This window comes from Octopus bimaculoides, chromosome 4 (genome assembly GCF_046866305.1).
Source record: "Octopus bimaculoides isolate indiv1 chromosome 4, ASM4686630v1, whole genome shotgun sequence".
In the NCBI taxonomy this organism is placed as follows: domain Eukaryota; kingdom Metazoa; phylum Mollusca; class Cephalopoda; order Octopoda; family Octopodidae; genus Octopus; species Octopus bimaculoides.
This window is the reverse complement of record NC_142931.1, coordinates 53815501-53828333: the sequence shown is the minus strand read 5'-3', so window position 1 is coordinate 53828333 and position 12833 is coordinate 53815501. Positions and strand designations below refer to the sequence as shown.

The 12833-nt window shown below is 35.2% G+C and overlaps 1 protein-coding gene and 1 long non-coding RNA gene across 6 annotated transcripts in view; both read left to right on the top strand.

Annotated features, from left to right (window-relative positions):
- LOC106871825 (uncharacterized) overlaps positions 1-4843 on the top strand; it is a 91625-nt gene extending 86782 nt beyond the window's left edge. The window contains exon 3 of the long non-coding RNA XR_001409702.3: positions 4763-4843. This is a non-coding gene — a long non-coding RNA (uncharacterized LOC106871825). The remainder of the gene's footprint in view (positions 1-4762) is intronic.
- Positions 4844-5920: 1077 nt separating this feature from the next.
- LOC106871829 (prominin-1-A) overlaps positions 5921-12833 on the top strand; it is a 173933-nt gene continuing 167020 nt past the window's right edge. For 4 of the 5 annotated variants that reach the window (XM_089350772.1, XM_089350766.1, XM_089350767.1 and 1 more), the window contains exon 1: positions 6243-6746. The gene's annotated coding sequence lies outside the window, so the exon portion shown is untranslated. Of the gene's footprint in view, positions 6747-12833 lie in introns of all 5 variants that reach the window. The other variant, XM_089350770.1, reaches the window with a different exon arrangement.

The following is a 12833-nucleotide window of genomic DNA, read 5'->3' as shown; positions in this document are numbered from 1 at the left end:
GAAAATGGAGGGGAATATAAGGTACTCATCAACTTGCAGACACTGTATTCCGTTGATTAATCTGTTTATTTTATAACCAAAATGACAAAAAAGACAATATACAGACACTTATGACATACCATGCCATATCAACAATTAAGATTTCAAATTTAAAGGGCATTTAGCAATTGGAGAAGGGACAAAATCTTACAGCTGTTTTGGCCTAGCTTTGGCATGCCCCATTCTATCTCTGTAGCTCCAGTACGCTGGAGTAATTAGTAGATGAAAATGATGTAATGGGGGTACATGCATGATTCACTAGGCCTCTTCAGAGATTTACAAAATTCAGGACTCTTCTGTTGTTAGACGATGTATGAGGGTTCAGCAATTTCTTGTCAAACAACCTCACAGATGATTTGTTTATAGTGATCAAATGTTTGTGTACACATAAGCTCACTCCCTCCATCAGATCAACATTAACACAACAGGTGCCCCATCTGTCACATGTCAGATGATGAAATGATCACAGAGCAATGTGAAATGAAGTGCTTTTGCTCGAGAACACAACGCAATGCCCCATCTGAGAATCGAACCTATGATCTTGCAATTGTGAGTACAACACCCTAACCACTAAGCCATGTGCCTTCACATATACATACATACATGCATACACACACAAACAAATATATATGATGGGGCCGCCCATCGAAGACAATGTCTAAGTGTTCGGTTTTGGTTGAACAACCTGTACAAATGATTTGTTTATGGTGATTAAATGTACGTGTACATTAGCTTAATCCCTCCATCAGATTGACACTACATGAACAGGTGCACAGTGCACCACATATCAGGTGTTGAAGTGAGTGCAGAGCAACTTGAGATGAAGTGTTTTGCTCAAGAAACAGTGCATCACCCAGTCCAGGAATTAAAACCATGATCTTGCAATCATGTGCGTAACACCCTAACCACTAGGCCATACGCACTCACATGTGTGTGTGTGTGTGTGTGTGTGAGTGTGTGTGTGTGTTCATGGATGTGTGGGTGGATGTTTGTGTAATCTTGTCTTGACATCATGCAATAGTTGTAAATGAGCATCACCATCATACAAGCAGTGTCCTTCATTTCCAGTCTTATGTGGAAGCATGTCTGACTATAGGGAAATATTACTCTGCTTTGGAAACAGATGAGGACGGACAACAGGAAGTGCATCCAGCCGTAGAAAATCTGCCTCAATGAATTCATCCAACCCATGCAAACATGTAAAAATGGACATTAAAACAATGATGATGATGATAGTGTTACAAATATATAGTGTTTATATTAAAATATTAATGATTCTGGGGCCACTGATAAGGTACACCATGAGCTTTCAGCATAATCTGTAGAGGAGAAATTATTTGGAGCTATTAACAATTTGATGTTGAAAAGGTTTTGTTAGCTTAGTTCACAGACATATATTCTGAAAGCTTAGTAGAGTTAGATATGGTCTGTTTTATTTATTACTAATTTCTCTATGTTATAAATGCTTGGGGTCATAGGTGATTGAGGGGGTCACATAAGTGTTATTTTTAGTTGAAAATCATTTTATTGATCACAGTTAAAGGTTTTGAACTCAAGCTGAAGGCTAATCAATTATAAAATCTAGGCCATCACTCTTCCACCAATCCACAATCAACTATTGTAAATTATGGTGTTGCTAGAGCAATTTCTGATAGAAATAATGAGTTTATTGATCATGCTCTATTATACCTTTTTTATGGATGTCAAAGCTAGTTTAGTCATTATAGAAATATATGTAATTTTATCTTGAGATCCTAGAGTAACTGGTTAAATTTCATAACATAAATTCCATCAGTCTATGCAAGCATGGAAAAGGGAAATTTAAATAATGATGATAACGATAATGATTATGATAAAATATGGCTGCTGTAACATTGAGATATTGTATATTTAGATTCATGTACTGTTGCTTAATTTAAATAGTAACAGTCTTTTATGAATAGTTAAAATATTACTTATTTTTAAATTCATATTGTAAATTTTGTTTTGAGACATCTACCAATTCTCACTCATTTAATCTGGAAAAAGTACAAATATATTATTTTTACCAGAAAATGATTATTTTTAATAAGCAGCTACGAGCTATAGTTGCAAATGCACCTACATCAGAGGCTCTTGTAAAGCAAGTCTAGCTAACTGTAATAAGAGCTGTTGATACAGTGACAATTTATCCTCTTGATTTGGATATGGTTCATAGGGCAGAATTCCTCTCTGTTTGTCCATGATGTTATCTGGCCTGTCTTTGTTTATGATGCAATGCTTATGGCTCCCTGCAATTCAAACTGTCTTAAATGTTGTTATTTCACTTTGTAATTCTCAGATTTTTTAGACAATGTGAACAATATAATGGAATTTATAGATCTAGATTAAGTATAATGCTCAAGAAGGTTCTTTCACTAGTGCAGGCCTGTTACTTTTATTGAACTTTTGAATAAATATTGCAATGAGGAAATAATCATTTGACTCACACAGCTTTGATCTAATCTTAGTTTGGGAAACATGAAAACACGATACCTTAAATTTCTAATTAAACTAGAAAGTTAACTAAAATGTTTGAATTAAGGATAGAGCAATGACTCGAAGGTTGAAGATTGATCTTTATTGTTCTATTGATAGAGAGGGTAAAGACTCCCTTTGGTCACAAGTGACCATGGGATTAGACCTAGAAAGTTCTCTGAGGCACAAATCCAGGTAAGGTTGTTTTGTGGAAGAACAGCAGTCACCCATATATACCAATCTCTCCTCTCCACATCACCAATGTTGTCCAAGGGAAGGGTATAGACTGATACAGCTTGGCACCTGTGACGTTGCAACACATTTCTACAGCAGAGTAACTGGAGCAATGTGAAATAAAGTGACTTGCTCAAGAACACAACATACAGCCTAGTCCAGGAACCAAGCTCACTACCTCATGATTGTAAGCCCAACACTCTAAAACCTCTGAGCCAGATTCTTGCTATGTTGAAGCCAACATTGATTTTACAGCTTTCTGGAACCCAAGTAATTAATATTAGGGATACAGTGTATAAGTGCTTGGAAAGCTATACTAACACAGCATTTCTCAAACTATGGGGTTTCTTAACTATCACCATCAATGCTAAAATGGCTATAAAAGAAATGATGGGTTGAAAATGGAAAATATTGAAATGAAGAGATTTTTATCAAACTCTGACTGACATAAAAATAACTTGAAAGGGAATTATGAATTCAGGTATTATTATTTAGAATAGCCCAAATGTAGGTGAATGTTCTTGTTCAGTATACAAATCAAGAATGTTTTTCTTTAGATCAAGGTTTTCTGATGTTCTTGTTTACAGTTTAGACAGACACAAGTTTGTAAATCTAAATTGTTAAACTCTTTGCTCAAGAAATGCTTAGTCTTTCCAGCCACTTTTGCAACATCTTTTAGAGATCTTACCTGATCTCCCTTCTTGTCCAAATCAGTCAGTTCTTCCTCATTCTGTTTGATCTTTCCATTATTGTACAAATGCTCTTTTACTATTACCCTGCTGTCATCTCTTGCATGCATTTTATTAATGTTGTTCATATTCTTCTTTACTGATCTGATCCCTTCAGCCTTTGAGATTATTTTATACCATGCCTTTCTCATTGTTGCTTCTTTGAATGCAATTAGTTTGTGAAATAAGCTGAGAGCAGAAAACAGCCGGGAATCTGATGCGTCACCTGTTGCTTGTTAGAGAGAAAAATAGAGATAGAATGATAATTGAAAGTAACTAGAATAAATGCAGATCATTTCTTCTTGACTATTCTGTCTTTGAGTAAGGAAATGAGTTTAACTTCAGAGAATTGATCCGATCAACAGAGGAATGAGACACTTTCAAACAGGGAATACCACCTCATTTAACATACGGGGACAAATGATATGTATAGCAAAGTCTAGTTCATTTGAATACTCAGCTGCTTAAGTGCATTTGCTGTTGATGAGATTCAAAAAGAAGTGATTGGTACCTGTTTAGTGAATTATTGGGTTAGAGGATTATCCCAGTGATGCACCTTATAATTCAGAGATGGTTAGCTCATCAGTTAATTTCTGGAAGAATTGGTCCAAGAAAGTTTGGTATATTTTAGGTTCTTTGATGTAAAGATTTCGAAATTTTTGCATGAAGAAATGCAAAATATTTTTACAAAAATTAAAACATTAATTGGTAAAACTGAGCATCTGTACAGCGTGCCATGAAAGTGCCTGGCTTAGTGGTTAGGGTTTTTGGCTTACGATTGTAAAGTCATGAATTCGATTCCCTGTGGTGCATTATAACCTTGAGCAAGTTACTTTATTTTACGTTGTTCCAGCCCACTCAGCTGGCAAAAATGTGTTGCACGTATAATTCAAAGATTCTGTGTCACACTGAATCTACCTGATAGCTATATTAAGGGTGCATACGCCTGTGGAGTGCTCATATACTCGCATGATAATTTCATGAGAAGGCTGTTCTATTGATTGGATTAACTGGAACACTTGACATCATGACCAATGGAGTGCTAGTACAGTGTGTTACTATAATTTGAAGTCAGTTGATTGGTCGCTTCTGTTACCAACTTTTGGATTAGAGAGGCAGTAAATGCGAATAAACCCTTTAATTGTGAAATTAAATTTCATGGTTATTCCAGTATTGATGTATAATATTTACCAAAAAATAGAATTGGTATTTTCTGTAAGTCATGTTACCTCAATAAACTTGACATGTTCTTTTATTTGTTTCAGTCATTTGACTATGGCCATGCTGGAGCACCACCTTAAAGGGTTTTAGTTGAAGAAATCGATCCCAGGATTTATTCTTTGTAAGCCTAGTACTTATTCTATTAGTCTCTTTTGCTGAACTGTGAAGTTACATCGATCAGTTGTCAAGCAATGGTGATAGGACAAACACAGTGACAAAGACACACACACATAAATACACACACATATAAAATGGGCTTCTTTCAGTTTCTGTCTACCAAATCCACTCACAAAGCTTTGGTTGGCCTGAGGCTATAGTAGAAGACATTTGCCCAAGGTGTCACACAGTGGGACTGAACCTGGAACCATATAGTTGGGAAACAAGCTCCTTACCACACAGCCACAACAAAAAATACTTTAAAACAAGACATTCCTCAACACAAGATAGGTTGGTGTATAAAACTGCTTTTTGTAGTTAAACAATTAAATTTTGGGCGGATATATCTAGATTTTGTAGTAAAAGGGTTAAGTGGATCCTGATACTAATGTTCTCAGTAAAAGAGATATGAGAGTGCAATACTGTGAGAATGATAAAGTTTATGAAGTATATCTTGGTTTCTTGATAGATAAATACAGACACACCAACTTGACATGTACCTTGCTTTCAATGCGGTTATAATATGACAACTGACTTGGACAGATTGTCAGTGATATAAAAGAATCATCCTAGCTGATGTCGCTAGCAGAGTTTTATAACTAGCAAGCTTCTAAGTAAGCCAGTAATTTTTATTTGTTTATTTTTTATAATGACCAAGTCTGAGGAAAAAGGGCAGGGCCTCTGGTAGGAGGAAGTAAACTTCTGACTGAATGTCTGGCAAGAGTGTAGACACAACTGAAGATAGTCAAAGATCCAGATAATGGCATTAAAGTGTACAGTGGGTTATGTCTGTTGCTTCAAAACAGGAAGGGTCCTTCTGACCGGCATACAAGTTCTTTCTACAAAATTTCCCTTGGGGCTTTGGCTGTCCTGCACCCATATTTAACACTCATGTATTGCTGTAATAAAGCTTATTACCATGAATTTCTTACTCCACCACAGATTAATTGCTGATAACTTCATAGATGGATGCTGTCTTCAGCTTTCTATTTGGAGATATAGTGTTATAAGTAGATGGTTATATATATATTGGAAATTATTATCATGGAACACTTAATATTTCAGAAATTAATAGTTAATGTTGAAAAGACAGCTTTCCTTACATCAGAAAAGATTGTATCTAATTTATTAAAAGATGTGTGAGTGTGTTTGTGCCCATATGTGTTAGAGAGAACAGAAGTGAGGTTTTTTTTCAGTAACATTTAAGGTCACAGTAAAATTATTTTTGAAACAGTAATTTAATTTTTAGCTAGATATAAAATTTAAAATTCAGATAGAACATGAAAATTTCAGATTTACTGTCTAAAGCTTTAAATATGTTGTTGAAAGGTGTGAATGTTAAAAAAAAAAAAATCAACACAGCACAGCTAACAATTCCATCTAATGAGATGTGATAGTTTTGATTCCATATCTGACTGAAATGTAGATTCTCTGTATACATTCCCATGATAATACCATGTTTCTGCTACTGTATATCTATTACGATGTCAGCAGCTACTACCATTTATCTACATAGCTTTCAGCTTCCCCTTACACCTTGCTCTCCTCTTTTAGATTCTCCGGAATCTTTGCTCTTTCAATTTGTCTCTCGCTGCACACCTTAACAATAAGAAAGAGGAGACTTTCAGTTAAATAGTAGTTCGCCTCTAAATATTGGCAAGGAGACAAACTATCTGGACTGAATAACAGTTTAATGTCTAGCTTGTTTTGAACAACATCATGCAAGCCTCTTTTTATATCAAATGAATATTTTGATTTCCAACTTGAATTCAGTTAATTTTAGCTCGAAGAAAATTAACCTTCGGACATGGCTGATACTATTTCACACGATGTAATTTTGTTTCGCCATCACACGCCATCACCTCTACACCAGTAAGTATAACTGAAATATTTTCTCCTCGTTTGAACAACTAAACTAACTTTAGGCCATTGTGCTACTTATTCTACAACTGAGCAGTCAATCAATTAAAGTCCAGAAAGTTCACAGTTAATCTCATAGCTGTCCGTCCATATGATTGTTTTCTTTCCTTTGTTCTGTTTGTTTCTCCGACAACAGTGAAAGCTACATCGACTGAGACTCCTGTCTTTACAACATAGATAATTGACAGGCAAGATGGGGTGGCGAGGTAAACTGATGGATAGTCTGTCAAATTATAGTTTTCTCATTAACATGGAAATAGAACAGAGTAAGACAACTAGCTCTCTCCCTTATTAATATTCCTTCGTTGTTTTATTTAATCTAAGAAAGCCTGCTGTACTCTGGTTATTAGGATTTGCCTTTCATAGTTAATATTTTTTAAAAAGGATTCTGTTCATAAACTTCTTTGATTAATTCCGTAATTATATTAGTCCCTCTTCGTATAAATTTAAGGATTTATATCTTAGATTATTCTTTTGTCTCGATCAATATTATCAATGTTCATTTGTTGTTATCACTAGAAAAAATACGGCGGGAAATGTGGGATGCTGGTAAATATTTAGCGAAACAAATATGCGACTTAATTTTCTTTTTACCAAATTACATTTGGAAAACGGCATGAATATCACCATATCTCCCTTACCTTAGTAAATCTGGAGGAGGTTTCACTGTTATTATATGAACAGAAATAAGAACACAAAACAAAACGGGCTGCGACACAATGTTCTATTGTTTATCAACGATGTTACTAGAGCAAGCAGTCGTCAACTTTTCGTCGAGATCCATTGTTCTTCGACATACTTCAACTAGATATTCTATAATTACTGAATCACAGTTCTTACTAACTCCCGGAATTCTTTGTACATTATAAACAAATAGGTTTCGAGATACGCACTGGGCTTTGAAATGTGGAATTCATTTTTTTTTCTTTACATGTAAATCCGGGTAGAATTTTGATTTGTATAACGTGTTGCTTGTAAAGTAATACTTTCCAGACACTTCGTTTTTACATGGTACGCTGTAATATCAATAGTAAATAAATATACTGCAACTTAACACATCGGTACTACTATGCTGGCTTAATTTAAATTCAATTTGAAAGAAGTGAACTTTTTAATTGATTTTATAAACAATAGAATAATGCCTCGATTTTTCTGCTTCTCAGAAGTCTACTTTGTACAAGCTGGAAATTTCTATATTTTAGTTGCCATAAGATGTTTAGATATTAAGAAGTGCTCAAGACTTTTTTCATTTTTAAACAATTGAAATTATGCTGCTAATAAATAGTTACTATTACAAGTAAATATTATACATCAACAAATAGTATTCCCTGATATTTTTCCTTTCTAGGTTACTAGTTTCATGTAATATGCCGTCTGAGAGAATATTCATTTTTAGGAATATGTTTTTGCTTACATAATTTTCAGAATTTAGTTCAAAATTATCAACATTAAGCATATTGATATGAGATAAAATTAATCTTTCTTCACTATATTTACAAATAGTATTATCTCACTTGGAGAAGTCAAGTAGTTTCTAATCTTCTCTCCTGATATTAAAATTGGGAATGGGGAATCGAGTACTATATAGAGAAAAGTACACAAAACTTGTGCTTATCAGTCATACATTAATAGAAAGAAGACAGTTATGTAACATCTTCAGTGTTACTTTTTGCTAGTCTTTTTATATAGTTAAATAACTATTTCATTTTCTGGAGATAGGCAAATCCTATAATATTTCCCCGTTACCTCTTTGATTTGTAAGGTTTGTGTGGTTTATTAATTAAGGAAGGGCCGACAACAGTGCATTTTATTAGCCACTCTATTTGCTATAAATAGCTGCCAAATCTGTAACTGATCAAAGGTGAAATATATTGTGGACCTAAAGAGGAAAGCTAGTCTTGGTGCAGATTTAGCTGTTATAGATGTATGGGATTGACACAATTGATTATCAGAAATTCTTAGTCCCATTACTTACAAGGGTTTTGAGTGTTTTACATGTCAAAGCTTTCCTGTGATTGTGTCTTGGTGTTGTTTGGTGAAACTAAGCTGTCATGAGCCCAATGAAAGGTGTCTGAGATTTCTATACGTAGAATCGGAGCAAATATGGTGTAAAGTAAACGATGGTATCTTGAAAAAGAGTTATGTGGGACATAAAACTTAGCCTGTAACTAAATTTGATAAAATGTACATTGAGATAGTCTTTTTTTTTTTTTTTTGAGGATACTTTATCCTAAAGATGAAAAATGATATAGGTTATGTTTGGTGCTACTTTAACATGTAATCTACCTGGCCATTTACACTTTAGTGTGCAGTCTAACCCCACCCTTAACTTTAATGCTAATCCTAACCCAGATCAGGATTTTCACAGCATAGAATATGGATACAGTGGTAGACTGCATGCTAAAGTAGCACCCCGTGCTCTTTATATGTTCAAGTTAGCATTTTGACTTCACATTCTTGGATATAATAATACATATTCCATTGTGGTCTTCCTTTTGTTTTTTAAATGACATGATGTTTTTTGAGTTATATTTGGTACTATTTCTAATAGATTCAATAACTATGTAGAAAACTTCTGGTTTACAAAAGAAAATTTAAGAATTTCAGTGGGTAAATTGTTTTTAGATTGAAAAATACATTATAATTATTTGCACTTGTGCAATAAATTGTGACTACATTTTTTTCTTATCAATGGGAGATTCTGAGATGTGCAAAGGTGGGCACCATTAATCGAAAAGTTAACTTTGTTAACTGTTAATCCATTAACCAAAAAGTTAACTTTGATAATTGTTAATCAGTTAATTCTTTAAAAATGTAACAGAAGTTATCAATAAACCATTAACATTGCTTTTTATTATAGAAAAAAACAAAAAATCAGTTTTTGCTCCAAAAATACCTTTAAAAAATGCCAAAACTATAAAACCAGCCTTATTTGGCCTTTTTAAGGGCCTTAGAACCCTGAAACTATAGTTTTTTTGTTTTGTTTTGTTTTTTTTATTTAGAGTTTAAAAATGCTGGTTAAATAATTTTAACTCTTAAAAGACCTAAAAAAGGCTGATTTCATAGTTTTTGCCCTTTTTTTTTTTAGGTTTTTAAAGGCTTTTAGAACCAGAAAAAGGTAAAAAAAAAACACTGAAATGAAACAATATTAGTATTAAACTAAAAAAGTTTATTGATAAAGTGGCTGTAAAAAAATAAAAATAAAAAATGTAATACACAATATATACATAATTTAATTTTTCTTCTTTTTGTTCTTCATTTTGTTCATGAGATTCATGTTGCCCTTCATGAAAATTAGCATGTCAAAGTTTTCATCAGACAGAGATGATCTCTTGGCCCTCATATTGTCCTTACTCATAGAGAACAAATGCTCCACTGCAGCACTCGAGGGGATGGCTGTGTTGAACTTGATGAACATGTCCGTCAACACTTGCTCACCCAAGAAGGCAGCATCTGTCAGCAAGTCTTTGGAGTTGGTCTCCAGCCAGATCTTGACCAAATTCTGGGCCTTGTCCTTGAGTGGCCTGTGGCTCCTGCTCCTCTCTTTTGGTTGGGTGACACCACTGAAGAAGTCATCCTCATTCTTTCCGTTGTTGCGGCTCACTTTGTCAGACTGCTGCCTCATGGCCTCCTCAGCCTTACCCTCCATGCTTTTCCTCACCTTGACAACCTTGGTGTTGTCATATTTATCCAACCAGACGAGGCAAAACCTGGGGTGGAAGGCAGCAGCCAGCTAGCATTCCTCATCCTCCAGGAGGGTCCTAAGCCTTTTGTTGATGCCTGCTCAAAGTGCATCAACCGAGGGGCTGCAGTAGATGAGGCCCTTGGACTTGAAGTCTTTGAGCCTAAAGATCATTGCAACAACTTGAGTTAACAGAAGTTAAATGCAACGGAAGTTAATTAGTCTGATAATGATTTCCAAAGTTAACTTGCTATGTAAGTGCTATATACATGAATTGTAATGGCATACGATGTGGTATCAAAAAGTTCTTGGACTAGTTATGTTTAATCAAAAATAACTTTTTTACCTAAGTTTTACCATCATCTCCTTCAAAATAGTCACCTTTATACAGCAATACACTGGTTCCAGCATTCCTCCCACTTTTGGAATCCTGCTTGGAAGTCGTTTTCCATTAGCAAGTTAAAGACCTTCTGCAATTTGCTCTGGATCTTGATAACGGTGTTAAAACTGACCTTTGGATTGCTTTTACATCTTGGGGAAGAGATGGAAGTCTGCAGATGCTAAATCTGGTGAATAGGGCAGGTGCGGAAGTGATGTCATATTGTTTTTGGTGAGAAACTCATGAGTGAGGGGAGTTTGGTGATGGTGTATTGTCGTCATGAAGAATTCAATTCTTCACGCTCCACAGATATGGTCACTTTTGCCAAATATCCTCCCTCAAACACTTTGAAATGTTGCAGTAGAACTCCTGACTGACAGTCTGGCCCTGGGGGATGAATTCTCGATGCACAATACTGCGGATGCTGAAAAAGACAATGAGTATGCTCTTGACTGACCTGCAGCTCTGTCATGCACCCATGCCACTCAAAACATTGCATGTCACCCATTGCCTCATTGCTGTAATCTTGCTGAAGCATGCTCAGTGTCTCTGTAGCAGACTTCCCTAGTTTAATGCAAAATTTCATGTTGGGTCTTTGTTCCAACTTCCTGTCCATGACAGAAATCGCTGACTACAGCATACACATGATCACAAAAACACAAATTTCACAACTTGCAAAGTAAATACAGTGATGTCACTCAGTACACTGCCTCATGAAGGTCACTGCTAGCTCTCACTGTGCACACAACCATGTGCTGTCATCTGTTGGGATGCAACCGAACTAGCCTGGGAACTTTTTGATAAAGCCTCATAATACTCTGCAAGAAGTACTCTAATGACATAGCTCTCTGTATAAGCTGTTATATAATGACACAGTTCTGTATGTATAAGAGGTGGTTAGTAGTATAAAGTATTGAGGTGCAGTTTATCCTAAGCAATGTTTTTATGGAGACAGCACTGTTGGTCTGCTGTAGAAGCCTGTATGGACTTGAAGGCCTAAGAGGTGAGCAGAAAACTCAAGGCCTGCACCAGGGGTACACACTCTAGCTATGTCACTGTAGGTGGTGTAATGACATAGCTCTGTATATGAGGTAGGGACCTATGAAGAAATAGCTTTGTATAATAATGATGAGGTTGTGTGATATGACATAATAATGTATAAAAAGTGGTCCAAGGATGTAGGGCTATAATGATATAATGATTACAAGAGGAATGATAACCTAATAAAGCATAGAGTATTTAACATAACTAGAGATTAAATCATATTTTTTTTTTATTTGTCTCTTCATGGACAATCTGGTAATTGTTGTTTGCTGTTTAGCTCCATATCAACCTTGCCAAAGCATATCTATGAGCAGTGAGATTCCCGCTATTCTATGAACATCCCATTGTTATTCCAAGCATAACTTATTTAAAATGACATGATTCAATGAGTGTGTTTATTAATTTTTTTTTTTAAGACAGTAGTTGTGAGTGATTTAAAGAAGATTTGGTTGTTATTTCTAGTAAGTCAAGCAGCCACATAGATGCTTGAAAAGCTCCACGATCTATTTAGCTAATATTTATTCTTAGTTTTAAGGCAATAAATAGATGAGACACAAACATCTCTATGGACACAACACCATTTTGTTACATGTTACTTTCCTTGTAGGTGGTATTGAACTTAGTGTAACTGTTGTTTAGAGCAGTGTTATACCAGTTTATAGTATAAACTAATGAAGCTGAAATGACAACCAAATGTCCCTACAACCAAACCCTTCAGTCTTAAATAAGGAAATGATAAATGGTTAATGTAGTCCCAGACATGCACATAACAAAAGAGGGTGGTCACTGCTGCAATCATCATCATCATCATCATTTAACGTCTACCTTCCATACTAGCATGGGTGGGATGGTTTCACAAGAAACAGCTAGGCCGAAGCCTGCACCAGGTTTCTATGACTGTTTTGGCAGGAGTTTTACAGCTGGATGTCCTTCC